Raw genomic sequence first — 15003 nt, forward strand, 5'->3', positions numbered from 1 at the left:
TTCAGAACCTGGTGGCGCAGGATTTTCAAAGCCCATGCTTTGCTGGTGCCCTAATGTGATCCTTCAGTGTGTCGGGACCACATGCGGTATTTTCCTTGACAGGTTGCAAAGCACATAATATGAGCTCATAGAAGCTCATTTAAAGGTCATGGAAGATGCTAATGAAAATCTGGTCATCCTGGGACTTCTAGATTGGACTGTGTTGCCTTGAGACAATGCAACCTGTTAATAACCTTTAGTCTTTCACTGGATATTAATATCATCTAGAGCTACCCATGTGTGTTAATCACTCTCTGATGCAGGAAGGTATTCCTCTGCAATTTGAAAGCTGTTTACTAATGTCACCAAAATAGAAAAGGTGATGGGCCTCCTTATGAAGGAGGAACTGTGACTGGGAGCCACTTGGAATTAAAAGGTCAAGACAATTTTGCATTTCAATCACATTGGATGCTAAGCTTAATGATAAGAACATTTTTTGAAAGACTCTTTAGGTGGTGTAAACTGCAGTGAAGGATATTAGTGTCACATTAATAATTATTATTTAGGAGTGTGACAAACTCATCTTGAGCAGCCTCTATTAGACACCATCTTGGAATGGAATTTAAAGTAGAAGGTAATTTCTAGATGCAGTTAAAAACTTGTCAGAGTAGAGAAGCAGCCACTTTTTGTCTCACTTTTATTGTAAGTACTGTAACATGGTGGCTCAGCCTGGCATTCTCCTACGTGCAGCTTGAGCCTGGGGAATCCTAGTGCAGTATCTGTTGCAGTTGTATTTCTAATGCATTAAGCTTTGATGTTGTTCTTGGAGGAAAAACACCCCAAACTTGTTTTCTATGGTAATTTTCTTTTCAGGACTTTTTTAAACAAGTCCCTGAAGTATCAGTGGCCCTTATTTCAACCATAATAACTTCAAGACGTGATCCCTGCAGAAAACTATTCAGTTGGCGTGTTTGCAACTTTTTCTTATCCTCACATGCCAGTTGCTTGGGGGATAGTAACTGGAGCATGTAGCCCTCTTTCCAGCATGCCCTTCCAGGCTGCGTATTTCTGAACTCCTTTGCTGTTGCCTGCTTAGCTTATCTTTTATATTATTAACGAATTTGATATGTGCAAGAAGTCCCTTGACAGCAGCCTTGTGGCTTCATTGGTTTTAGTCCAAAGCCGTTGTACTTTGCTGTTTATGCATCCCCATTCACCACTTCCAGTGACCCCAATCTACTTCTGGCCCGGGCAGCCTCTGTAATCAGGCCATGGGTAGACTTTTTAATTGTGACCATCTAGCACCAAAGGGGACTTTCTGTGTCCCCCAGTCTAGATCTCCCACTTGTATTTCTAAGAGCCATTCACTTCATTTCATGTTAATAAAATTTGGGGGATGGTGTTAAGGGGAGACCGTCGGTGGTGCAAACAATTTTTCTATGCTAGTCTCCATGCTTTTATCTGACATTTCTCACAAGCAATCCATTTAATAGCAGATCTACGAGTGTTTCCTCTTGAGTTGTCGCGAGGCTGGCCTTTTCAAAGGGACTGGTGGAGATTAAACAGTGAAAGCTCATTTTAACTCAGTATTACCGGACTTGATGCCCCTCAAACCTTTGGTGCCAGTGACCATACTGAGATCATGTCTTAGTTCACATATAGTCTGTGACCCGCAGTGACCATCCCCATGTGCTCTCTGCACGGTTCAGTGAAATCCCTGTAGGACCATCTCTTTTTGCCAGTATATTTCCATGGTTCAGGATGCCTCCCCAGCTAGGGTAGGCTCCTTGCAGCTCCTATTTTTGGTTACATGTGTCAGGATAGGGCTGCCTCGTGGCCCGCGGTCCAGCTTGAGGGTTGGGCATGGCCCATCACCTAACACATCATGAAGCCAGTGATTTAGACTTTAAAGAAAACTGTTTTGGGAAAGGACAAAAATCTATAAACCAAAACTAAAACTAACTATGGGTTGAATGTATGCACAAGAGAAAGGTTGCATTATTCCTCTTTTGTAAGGATATTTTTAAAAATCCTCATAACATTAACTTACCATAGAAAAAATGGAGCAAATATGTCCTAAATTTGGATACTGGTGTCTGGTGGGATTTTTGCTTTGTATTGTTTTGGTAAAGATTGGAAGAGTTCTAGGTTTGTGTAGTGCTATGCATTTTATGACACATTTAAATGTCTATAACATAAATAGCTTTACCATAAGAAGGCATAAATGTCAGCCTATTGACACATTATAAAGACACAAATGGAATGTAGCCTGGCAGACTGGTGCTGGTTTTGAGATTTAATGGTACATCTGTATCATTTATCCCAGTGGGAAATAACACAGGATGTTGCCTTGTAATTTTTTACTACTGTATAATAAAACGTAACCATAATAAATGTTGTCTAAGCAAGTAACGCAGCAGATTCTGGATTTTGTCCAGTGTGTCTTTACCACTTATCTTAGGTTAGCTTTGCCTCCCCAACTTCAGGGAACCTACGATTTTGACTGGATACAAATTGAATGTGGATCTCTCTACTGCGTTACGTGTGTATCTATAGAGAAAGAGGCCCTTTTGTGCCAAATGCATCCCACCTCTTAATTAGCTGGTGTTAGCAGTGTAGTGGTTCATTCCTCTTTAAATCACTCGCATCTTAAGTTGAACTGCCCTTGGAAGGGTCTGTTCTGCACTTCAGAAATGCCTTTGCAGGTTGATTGCTTTCCTAAATGTCCTTACTGTGATACGATGTTATGAGCGAGTAGCCTTTTGATAAAAACTCGAGCAATGATATTTCATCAAAGCGTTATCAGGCTCATGCAAATTGAGAGCAGGGCTTTGATAGGTTTATGTTGGTTGAATTTAACTCCACGCATATTGCCTGCCCATCTTGCGTATCTTCCAGCATGCTTGGGAGGTGCTGTGTCCTGCCTGGTGCTGGTTCTTCCTTAACTGCAGTGTCTGGGCTGTCTCATTGCTGCAGGCAATGTTTTTTTTATTAAAGCTATGAGAAGCCTGAGAAAGGACTCGGCATCCATTTAGGCACTTCTGCAGGGGCCTGATAATGCAGAAGGGCTCTCCGGGTGCTTTCTAACATCTGGCCCATGATGTTCCAAGTGAAGAAAAATATGCAAACATTATTCTATGTGTATGAGAGTACTGCATATTTGTAAAAAGACAATTAACATAGAAATGAGGGAGGCTTTTGATTCATCAAGTAGATTCAACAGACTGTGTCATTTCCTTGATTTTAATTTTAATTAGGATTAATCAGTTTTATCTCCTAAGCTCTTTGCAGGGAATTTACACGAAACAGAAGACTTTGGTCAGCGGTGTGCCAGTGTAATAGCCCCTACTTGAAGAAATCCAGCTGTGGTGTGTATAGCCAGGATTAGATTTGGCAGGACTCCAGGCTCCCTTCTCCTCTTGCATTAAATGCCTTGCTGTTGCAGGGAACCCTCTGGGTCTTCCAATACCAGGGCCTGGGCTTCACATAACTGTCTGGTTGCTTGCTTCTAAAACCACTTAGGACCAGTATATTGCTTGGAAAAAAACCCCTGGGATGCCAGCTTGAAATAATATCTGCTTTCTGCTTCAAAGACAGGCACAAAACGTCTCGCTTAACCCCAGCAGCCATTGGTCCTGACAGCTGGGAGCTAGAGCTGGTTGAGACAAAATGAAGCTGACCTTTTTTCTTCAAACTCAATATATTTCACAGAACTGTATGGGTTTGGACGGAGTTTTGGAAGTTCTGTTTGATATGTTAGAAGTGGAAAATGAGGGAAGGGAGCCAGGTAGTTATACAGGAAGGAGAGCAGCATCCCAGTGGCCTCGTAGGGGAAGTGGCAAGGTTTAAGTGTGTGTTCTGCATGATGCAATGCAGAAGCATGAGTCCAACATGCCTTAGGTGAGTGTTGCTGTCCTAGCATTGGGCAATGTCCTCTTTTTCTTTTTCCTTTTTTTTTTTTTTTTTCTATTTTTACATCTTTTTTTAAAGTCTCTTTTTCATCCCACTGAGAAAAAAAAAAAAAAAAACAAACTTTGAAAACTGCTGTAAAACCAAATTGATCTTTCTGGTGTTGTTGCTAGATGTATTTATGAGTGGACAAATTTAATCTTGGAAATTAGTGTAATTTGCAAACATGATGAGCATTTTATTATGATTGCTTTTCTGTACCTAAAATAGATGTCTTGCTATGAAAACTTCGATATAATGTGCAGGTGAAAATTTAGCTTGCAGTTTGTTTCCTTAGTGGGAAATATATGATTGTTCCTGAGTATATGAAAAGTAAATATTTTCCTATTAATTACAGGAGAATAAAAATTTCATCCATGTGGGCTTTACAACAGTAAATATCAAGGGTAGGCTTTAAGCTTTTTGTATGCTCAAGTAACAGATTTGAAAGCCATTAGCCATAAGAACAAGAAGAAAATGGAGACAGAAGGCAAAAAATGCTAAAGGGAAAATCCTACTGAAAGCCCACGAAGTGTTTTCAAGCTTACAGAAATGACCTGCTCCGTTCCTATTACACAGAAGTGTTAAAATGAGAGCAGGCAACCCCACTCCCCCAAATCATTCATCTGTTTTGTCTGCTATTTATTTAGACTGAATCCTTTCCCAGATGCTGCAGATCTGTCAGTTCTAGGGGAAAATAATGGGATTTTTGCATTTGCTTTGAGGAAAAGAGGACTGGACTTTCTCCTGCTGTCTTTGGCAGGAAGGAGCGAGGAGCTTTCCTGTCTGCTCTCTTTAAATATTGCATCTTTTTAAGCTTTTTTGCCAGATAGCCTAATTTGTGTTGCTGCAATATATCATGTTGGAAAATTACAGAGGTTAATGTACAGCACTGTGATACACAACCATAATGGTAGACTCTAATGTTTTTTAAATGGTAAACCAAAGGCATTTGTAATACGAGTTGCAGTGAATTGTCTGCAATTTTTGCCAGAGATTAGTTTAGTATTGCTTTTAATATTTTATGCACTGAAGTTGTTCGCAAAGGCTAAAAGCTTCGCTCACTTTGCACACTCATGCTTTGTTCTTTCCTTGTACAAAGCACAACAGAAGCACTCGCTGATGAATTGTACGGCAGGAAGTTCTATTCAACCCCAGTTATACTGCCTTGGAAAGATTTTTCTAGTAATCGGTGAAAACTGTATCAGATTTATGGTGTCATAACTGGGCTGGGTAATTAGAAATCTAACCTTTTGTAATACCACTAGTTGCATATTAATATTTTTAAATATCTAAAACACATATGAATGATGTAGGAGGTTTTGACTTTGAATGTTACCGTAGAGATTTGACTGTACATAATCCCATTAAAATAGAAGAGTACAGGATAAAACGATCCATTTGAAATTATAATTATGCATATCAAGATTGACCATTCCTTAAAAAATTGGAAGTGTAAGGTGGAGAAGGGCACTTGAGCAATCACTCTTTGTTGAAAGCATTGATGGAAGAATAAAAAAATTGAGGGGAATCGATTTGTCAGTAATGTGCACAAAAAAGTGTGGGAAGCATTTCTTTGGAAGGTGGAGGGAAGGTAACTCTTTCACCATCGTGGTTAGCTTTGCTTTGAGAGCCACCACAAAAACACATGATCAAACGCAGAACAGCAAGCTACACCATGAATTACTTCATCTGCTCTTGACACTTGATAAATAAAGTGTATTAGTTGATCAGCTTAGTATTGGAGAGTCAGCACGGCCTCATGAGTGGTCCACAGAGGAGGTGGGTTTTGTTCTAGCTCTGTTGGTGGCCTGCTGTTTGACCTTGAGCAACTATTTTTTGTCTCTGTGCCTTTCTTTCTGCTATTCCTTGATTGTCTTGTCTTTTTGAAGGATGAGCGCTTCGGGAGAGAAATTTCTTTGCATTGTGTTCTGTGAACAATGAAGTCTGAGCCTAGCCAAAGCCTCTAGGGGCATATCTAACACAAATTATAATTGTTATCTTTAATCACTTTCATCAAAAGAGCTTGGTAATGGAGGATGGCAATGTGCAGGAATTGGAAGGATCTGTAGGGTGCATGTTAATTAAGTCACTGTAGGTGAAAGTTGCTGATTTGATTTCATAGGGCTGATGCAGACGCTAACACCCAGGAGTGATGCTGTGCTGCTCCATATGGGTTTTCATCTCCAAAAACATGATGCCGGGTGCTCACTCCTCTACGTGAACAGAGCCAGAAAAGAGGTGCTTGGTACGTTTTTTAGCAAACAAGGCTTTTTCACAAGCCTCCTGCTGGTTGCCTAAAGCTTTCTGTGGTTTTTTTTTTGTGGGTCTGTCTGCTGTGAGCATGAACGACTGAAGTTGGACCACTTGGCTTTTTGCAGCAAAGACAGCTGCTTGAGGGTGAGCCATCCTGTCTTGATGCATTCGCCTCCCAGGCTTTGCTGGTGCTAAATAGAAAGTGTTTATCATTGCTCTTGGTAAGAGCAGCTTCTGTTTTGGCATGGAGGTGCAGCAGTGTGCCGGTTTGCAGATTAATTGCCCTTCTTCTGGCATCTAGTGATGCAGAGCAGTATGCCCTTGTCCTATTTGGGTGGATGCATTACTCACCATAGCAGATTTTGAAATATTTAGCTGTATGAATGCCAGCAGTCACGTTAGTAAAACTGGGCTGTGTTGAAATATCTATGTTATCCATTTAGCAGTAATCTCTGCAGGTAGATCTCCAGAGTAACATGGGATGGAGCAAGGGAGAGAAGGTGATTTCCACTCTCTATTAGCATCTTAAGTGAAACCACCTGCCAAATTGTCCAGGAACAGTACAACTGGGGAAGAACTGGGTAAGAAATTACAAATGCTTTCTGAGAAGAAGTACTGTAGGTTGTAGAGGGGAGTAGCTTAGGTGAGTGGCATGGAAAGAAATAAAAGAAAATAAGAACAAGCTTCTGTTGCATATGGGGCAGGCGCTGTACTGCTGTGAGTATTAACAGGAGTCAGAGGTAAAGCAATGTCCCTTTCTTTAGTGTGTTTATTCTGTCTTTTAGGGCTAATACCAGATCCCTGTAGTTCCTGCAGTGTGCCCACTGCCAGTGAGCACTGACTCTCTAGCAAGTATTTTGCTAGATGACTTCTGTGCAGGAATCCCTGTATTGTTACCTTCTTGTTTTAGTAAGAACAAGAATTCCCCAGACTACATTTGAAATCTGCATAGAAATAGCATATGGCAGAGGCCAACTCAAGGTTATACATTTGGCATTTGGGGAGGGAAGGCAAGAAAGATTTACCAGTCAGTACACTCACATTATGAAAAAATAAAGGTGAGCTGGGAGGAGAGCATGTGCAGAATCCTAAAATGACACAGAAGAGCCATAAACCACTGTATGTTGTGCTATCTCTAGCCCTTTATGCTCCACGCAGAAGTGAAATCTGGGGTATCATAAATGAAACAAAGATCTTGTTTTAATTTCATTTAAAAAGCTGTTGCAAGGTAAGGGGGTAACAAATATTAACTTCTTCAGACTAGGCAAACCACCGTTTCTCTGCTCTATACTGCTGCCATCAAATCAGAGTTATTCTCCAAAAGCTTCTTGGAACCAGGTGGAGGTTTTACTATAAAACACAAGTGACGTAGTCTAAAGAAATGGCATTTTTCCTAGAAATAAAGTATATGGATGTCCTCATTACATGTCGCCTGGTCTACTCTGTACTTGTAAAAGTGTTTTTTCCTACTGAAATTGTATATATTTGATCAAAATCCAAGGCTGAAAGCAGCTAACATCTGGAGACTTTTTCATTTGTACAGTGAGAAACAATAGCTGGTCTTACCCTGACTCTGCCTTTAAATTTCTTAGATGGTCCAAAACTTGTTTATCACTTACAGAGGCAATTTTGCTGACAAGCGACCTGGAATAGGTCTCTTTTTCTTCCAGACCATTCATGCTTGCCTATTAGAGAGAATTCACTCAAAAGCGGCATGCATGCTGGACTCTCAAGCCTTGTTTTAAGTTTTAATTTACTTGTTTGACTTCCAAGGTTGCTGAATACAAGTGATTGCTCCTTTAGTACATAAATAAGATGAATTATGCGTTGGGGACCAATGTCTCAGCCTCCTTCTTTTCATACTCTCAGGGGAGTACCTGCTGAGGAGTGCCTAGAGCTGGGGTGAAACTCCTTTTTTGTCATCATAGATTAAAGTAGGACCTTTCTGGATGAGCTGAGCTGTGAAACTGGAGCCCCAGGACCCCTTTTTTGTTCTGCAAACTCTTTAAGGTATAGAATAGTCCAGGGTGTGGGACCATGGCAGCAGGGAGAAAACTGTGCTGCAGTCCCTTTTGGGACAGGCTTAGGGACCCGCTGCTGCAGCTGGAGCAACTGGCCCCAGTTTAACAGTGAATCCTATTTTAATCGGGCTTCATAGTTTTTCATTTTAATACACATCTTCCAAATAAAATGACCTGTGATCTCCCCTACAGGTTGTGGAAAATGAGCTGGGTGTGTAGATAATGTTGGAAGCAAAATTCAGGCAGGAGGACTCATTGCTATTTCCCTCGCATGGGTTTTTTATTTTATTTTATAATTGTTTAATTGGGGTGGGATGGGGTCCTGGGGTCCTGTGCCATCAGTCTTGACTCTGATAAAACTGATTCCCACAGAAGTTTCATCTATAGCAATCCCAACTATGAGGAGCATTTTTCCATGTGTAATTAATCCTAATAAAACCAACACTTCCAGGAGGCTGACCTGGATCCATGCATTTCATGCTTTTGTCAATTAATGTTACATTTAGCATTTAACAGTGAAGTTAGAAAAAAATATTGAAGATGTAAGGAGACAGAGAAAATTTAACATGTAACTGCTGAGGAAGAGAAATTAACATCCTTGCAATCATAATTTATTTTACATTAATTTTGAACTAGATATTTCTTGGTTATTCTGGTGCAGCAATCTCTAAAAATCTCTGGTAAATCCTCTAGTATAACAATAGTTTATCCAGATCATACTGGAGTCTGTTTTGATGAAGAGATACTCACGTACCTGCATGTGTGTTTGATAACTACTTGTACCTCTAAGGTGTGGTGTTTTTTTTTTTATAATTGGCAGTGATATGTTCCACTAATTTTTTATCCAACCATTGTTGGTTATGTGCTAGTACTGTCTTCCCATACAGAGATGTGCTTCATAGAGATTAAAAATTCTTACAGGCTTTTAAAAGTAGATCTGTTGACCAAAGCCAGTTGTTCATTGCAGTATCCTCTAGTGCATGTATAGCAGAAAGTTCATGAATGCCTAATATAAGGCCTCAAACACAAGTGTAAATGTTTTTAATTTTTTTTCTTTTTCTCTTTGCTTCTAGAAATGCTGAATTTGGTACTCTACAAAAAATAGCATGCGGATTTTTAGCACCTGAAGAACAAGAAAAGGTAATTACTGGACCTTGTAGTCTAGCCTCATTTGTTAGCTGTGCTAAAATATTAAACTGCTCAACCTGATCACGTTGCATGAGCCTACAGCAGTGTCTCTGCACATGGATTTTGTGTCTTTTCAGTTATACAGGCGCGGTTGTTTCGTAAGAATATTCCTTTATGGAAAGGGAGCAGGGGAACAAAAGCAGCAGAGCATGAAAATGCTGAACCAAAATGGTAGGAAACAACGTACTGTGAATTTTTTTAGTGCATGTAGAACTGAAAATGCAGAAGAGGGGAAGAAAAAATAATCAAAGTTTATATGTGTGAGTGAAAAAGGCTGTGGACTTCCCTATGCTTTCAAGACTGCCTAGGATAGCCTTGAAGCATAGTGGGCAAGTATTGAAGGAGGCTCAGCATTCATCAGTGTTGCAGCAGCCTTGTCATGTTTTGGTGACCGAGTAACTTGTGGGGTGGTGCACCCTGCTCCAGAGGTCGTGAGCTCCTCTGCTGCCTGCAAGCCTGCCTCTTGCAATTGAGTCTCCTGATCCTCTTGGGTCGTGACATTTTGCTTGGGCAATGCAGCTCAACAGGGCTGTGGCTCAGTTGCTGGTGTTAAACAAAATGCTGTTCATCAAACTTTCATGAGCCACTTTGCCGAGGGCTGCATCTTGAAAGACTAGGCTCCGAAAAGCAGTGAGGAAAGCTGTGCTGCTCTGTACTGCTGCCATCTCCTGTATTTTCTTCCACCTCCTTTCCAAGGCTGAGGCATGAGCACCCCTGCGGGACCTTGTGTGATTTTGCACTTTGCCCCTGTCTGGAGACAAGTGATGTAGAAGTTGGGCAAGGAGGGCATGGCCATGTTGAAAAGTGGCAGTTGTGCTTCAGCTGGTCCATCCTTCCAGCTGTACGGTAATCCAGAGAAGGGATTAGGACCCCACATCTGTTTTAAAGCCTGTACATGGCTTCCTTATTACTGTGGATAACCTAGAGGAACCTACATGATCTGAACCTTCCAGTTTTTGTAATAATTCATAAAATAACTTCAAAGTGAGATGTATGTAGGTGACACAGTATGGAGAGCAAAATGAAATACATAATGTGCAGGTCTGTACATTTGAGTATAACAAAGCAAGCATAGTGAGATATAAAAACAGAGATGCAAAGAGATACAGATAAGAGATGTTGCAGGGATCAGGAAAGCTTCTGTATGAACATGTAACATGTTCTTGTGAGACACTTCATTACACTGCTTGGGTTTGAAAAATGCATGTGAGTGACATCTTGTGTTCACTACATCTGAAGTGCCATACTGCTGATAATTAGCACGTGCATTTTACAGGCAGTTTGTAGAACCATGATGACAAATGCCAACAAATCATAGAGTGGACCAGTGCTGCCTTCTTCATGTGTCAGCATTACGATTTGCTGGAAGCCCATCTTTCCACCCTACAAACGGAAGTGCCATCTCAGTTCTCAGGAAGGATGTTGAAACACACTGAAAGGGCTTAAATTTACAACTTGCTTTGATCCTTCTGTGTTTTTGTTTTTTTGTTTTTTTTTTTTTTTTTTTTTTTTGTGGTGGGCTTTGCATGCATCAATTTAATGCAAAATTATGACAAGAAAGGAAAAATAGCAGGTAGAGGGAGAAGCTCTAGGAACAAATAAATGCTTGATCAAAATGCATTAAGTCTGTAGAGAACCACACTCTCCTGTAGTTTGAGTTCACAGTGTTCTGAATTACCTTCCATGTGCTAATGAATAGGGGTCATTTTATTGGATACTTCCATTAGGAATTACGGTGTCATTTGTAACTCTGTAAAGCCTTGTTTTACCATTGCCAGCTTATTTCTCTGCCTGGGACTGTCATGTTTGGGAAGTTAACATGTACAGGAGATGTAGGATAACTTTACTGGGGACTCGAAGTCGGTTTATCCATGTCAAAAAGAAAGGCTCTGAAAAATCAGATTTCTTTAAAATCATTAATTTCCCAAGGGGAATAATGGATAGGTGGTTTATGCCTCTCTCCTCCTCAGTATCCTACAGATTACTTTAAGACACAATGTGTTGGCAAAGAGAAAGACTGTGCTGCACTGTTGAGTTTCACTGGTATTTCACTGCTCTGTTATAAAAAGGTGAAATATTAGTCTAAGTTATCTGTGCAATTTAAAATTATCTCAGTGAATCCAATTGTTTATGTTTATTTATGCTTTTGGTACAGTTCTAAAGAGATTATTTTTAAAAAAATCAGTATTTCTGTTCACAAGTAAGAGGCTAAAAATACCCCCAGATTCATCATGGGTAAGTGCTTTCCAAGGACTTAGAACAAAACTACCCACGCTTTAATGCAATGTGGCTCAAACAGGGGAATTATTCCCACTGGGTTTCTTAAAAGCTATAGACATTGTTTTAAAGTTTAAGCATAAGCAGTATTGTAAGTAGATAAGGGTATGTATGTAACAAAGAAATGGCCACTCACATTGTTATATTTGATCAATGTGTCATTTTTATCAGCTTCTCCTGTGCTCTGAGGTCAGGTGGTTGCATGCAATTTTTTTTTTTTCAACCTGTGAAAGGGATCCCACAGAGTCATTTAGCTCTGTCAACTGTAAGAGCAGGACAACCATGAGTCCGTAATTCATCCAAACTTCAGCAGCGTCCTTTAATTCAGTACTGTATGGCACTAGGTTGCAAAAGGGACTATCAGACGTATTTCATTGTGTTGAAGAGTTGCTAGCTGCTTCGCGTACGCGCCAGCCCCTAGGAAAGGCTTTGCCCCATCTTATGGGAGAGGTGACCTTGATGGGGGTGTTCACCCCCATGAAACAGGGGCTTTTTGCAGGTGGAGTGGATTTCATGCTGTGCTGCTGTTAGTGTCGGTGAGCGGGGTCTGAGGCTTCAGAAATTCAGACTGTGCTTTTATTCCCTCTGTGGCCAGGCCAAAGTAAGAGATCCCAAGGCTCAAGGGCATGAGAAGCACTCTCGTCTTTTGTTCTCGGTGCCTTTTTTTTTTTTTCTAAAAACCGGCTGGCCATGACATTAAGATTTCTAATTAATTTAGAAACCACAGGCAGTTGAAGAGAGTGAGCAATGTAATAACTGGGCCATGGGGCAGAGTAAAAGCACATCAATTATTCAGGCAGTCGCTGCTGCTTATTCCCTTCCCGGAGCTGGGCTGGCTGTCAGTGTGTGTCAGCGATGCTGCTAATGCCCTTCAGAATTTACATGCATAAACAGTGGCCTTTTAAAATCTGCACGAGGATAACTTCCGCATTTCCAACGATAGCTGCCAGCAGCGTGCTCTGTCTGGCGAGTGCCGGGGGGTCTGACCGGTATTTTGGGTGCTGAGTTCAAAACCAGGATCTTGGCCGGGGCATCCACCGGAAGCCTCTACCACAGAGAAGTTGCTCCTCAGAGGTTGAGGGGGAATCCAAGACATGGGAAGAAAGAAACAGTGCTGCTTTAAAATGCAGGTGATGTCTGGGAGTGTTCTCTCTGGGTGAGTGAAGACCAGCATCTCTTACAGTGCATCATCCCCTCCTGCTATTTCTGTGATGGCCCCGAAGTGCGCGGTGCAAGGATGACACGGATGCCATGGTCTGGGCCTGCTGCAGTTGCTCTACAGGGATGAGGGGCAGGAAGCATCCTCCTCCTCCTCGCTGCTGTGGCTGTTTCACATCCCGTGCTCTGGCTTAGCAGTGGGAAAGTTTGAAAACCAGGAAGCTTTTCTCACTGCAAGGGTCTAGATTCATAGGACTGTGGTGATTGTCTTACATGGGTGCACCACAGAGTCTCATGTTAGCGATGCCACGACAAGCAACAGAGATTTCTGCATTGAACCAGCAAGGGGACTGAAAATTGGGGAACCTGTTGGATTCTTCTGCTGTGGACTACAAGCGGAACATGAAGCCTTATTTTCCTGGCTGGGCAGCATAGTTATCCCTACTGCTGGAGGCAGCCACCTTGCTTTTTAAAAAGTGAACTAATTTGTGAAGGCAACAAAATAAAATGAGCCTCACTAATTAGGTATTGTGCTGGTGAAATGACCAGCTTCGGTTCGGAAAACACTGGCTGTAATTAACGATGAAAGGCTGTCTTCTCTGATCTGTGTAGCCATTTATGAATCACTTCTCCCCATGGAAACTTTTAAATCTGTCTCACTGGGGAGCCTGAGGAGGAACAGGTAAAATGGATTTGCTTTAATAGTTGTGGTTGTAACTTAAATACTTGAAATCATATTACGCATCTTTCTCCATTAACATTTCACGTTGATCCTGATGATATACCAGCTGAGGCTAAGACAGGATCAGCGTTCATTAAATGGAAGAAACTAAACTCTGTAGACAAATTCTTTGGTTAAATGGGGCCTTCATTGCACTGAGAACAAGAATGAAATTAGCTGAAATGTTTGTTTATAAAATCTAATTCCTGGGGAGTATCTTCTCAGATTGCCACTTACATCTCTTGGACTGGTTTTGTTGCCAAGGCTTGCAGATTGACAGATTTTGCAAAACTCGGTTGTAGCACATATTTAACAGACAGGTCAGACTTTGCATGGTAAAGCTGAACCCAGCTGAAGAGCAGGGGCTAAGCTGCACATGTGCCCGAGTATATTTTTGCATTCCTCCCATCTATTTTTCCAGTTTACAGTTAGGGGCAATTAATAATTACTAGTTGTTCTAGGTATTACATGGTGTAGGCTGAAGAGAAGCTGGAAATAGAGCAGTGCTGGGTGTTGTTATTAATATCTTCCTGTCCCTCACCTGGATCCTAAACAAGGGAAATCACAAATGGGTTCCAGCTGGGTGAGAATGCATCTCTCCCAAGGTACATGCATGAAGAGCATTGGCCTCCTAGTTAGTTGAGAAACGTGGACAAACTCAGAAGGTGATATCACCCATCAGCAATGTGAGTTGTGCTCTGGAAATTCTGCTTCTCCTCGGGTTACAGAAAGAGCCAATGGGAAGAGTAACTGCTGCAATCCAGATATTAGGGTTGTAGGGGTTTTTTTCAGTTGTGTTTTTTTTTTTTTTTTGGTTGTTTTTTGGTTGTTTTTTTTTTTTTTTTTTTCTTTCTTCAGGTGTGTGTAGGTTTTGGATTTTTTTTTTTTGTTAAATTAAGGCCAGTAACATGGTTGAGAGGTTATATGTAGGTGAAGCAGGAGACAGGGAAAAACTACTGTAAAGAAATATAAACATGGCTTGTGGGAGCCAGATGAGAAACTGATCATGACAAGAAGAAAAAGGCTCACACCACTTTTAATAATGATTATGCACAAAGGGTGGGGGCTTGGGCACTTCATTCTGTGCTTTTGCACAGGTGATGAAGTACTGATGGTGGGGTTTGATTTTGTTGCTGTATAGGGTTTGTGGAGTGTGAAGGAGCAGGCGTTTTGAGCATGTGTTGATACCAACAAAATAGCACGTATTAATTTTAAAATGTGTAATAAAACACTGTTTTGCATGCTAGGATATGGTGTGGCGATATTTATTAACTCATTTTATTCTTACCCTGTGTGGTGGCTCTACTTTCTTTGCAGTTATTTCTTGTGGCTTCCTTGCAAATGAATAGGGTGTCTGGACTTACCCATCAGATGACATTGGTCGAGTGAGCTTTTCCTGGACACATTTGCCTTGTGTGTCTGGTAGCAAACATTAAACAGTTACCAGAATTGTAC

The 15003-nt window shown here is 41.1% G+C and overlaps 1 protein-coding gene across 25 annotated transcripts in view; it reads left to right on the top strand.

Moving 5' to 3' along the window:
- ADGRL3 (adhesion G protein-coupled receptor L3) overlaps positions 1-15003 on the top strand; it is a 520467-nt gene that overhangs the window by 82757 nt on the left and 422707 nt on the right. For all 25 annotated transcript variants that reach the window (XM_042796493.1, XM_042796492.1, XM_042796511.1 and 22 more), the window contains exon 2: positions 9278-9344. The gene's annotated coding sequence lies outside the window, so the exon portion shown is untranslated. The remainder of the gene's footprint in view (positions 1-9277; positions 9345-15003) is intronic.

This window comes from Tyto alba, unplaced genomic scaffold, assembly GCF_018691265.1.
Source record: "Tyto alba isolate M040663 unplaced genomic scaffold, T.alba_DEE_v4.0 Super-Scaffold_23, whole genome shotgun sequence".
In the NCBI taxonomy this organism is placed as follows: Eukaryota; Metazoa; Chordata; class Aves; order Strigiformes; family Tytonidae; genus Tyto; species Tyto alba.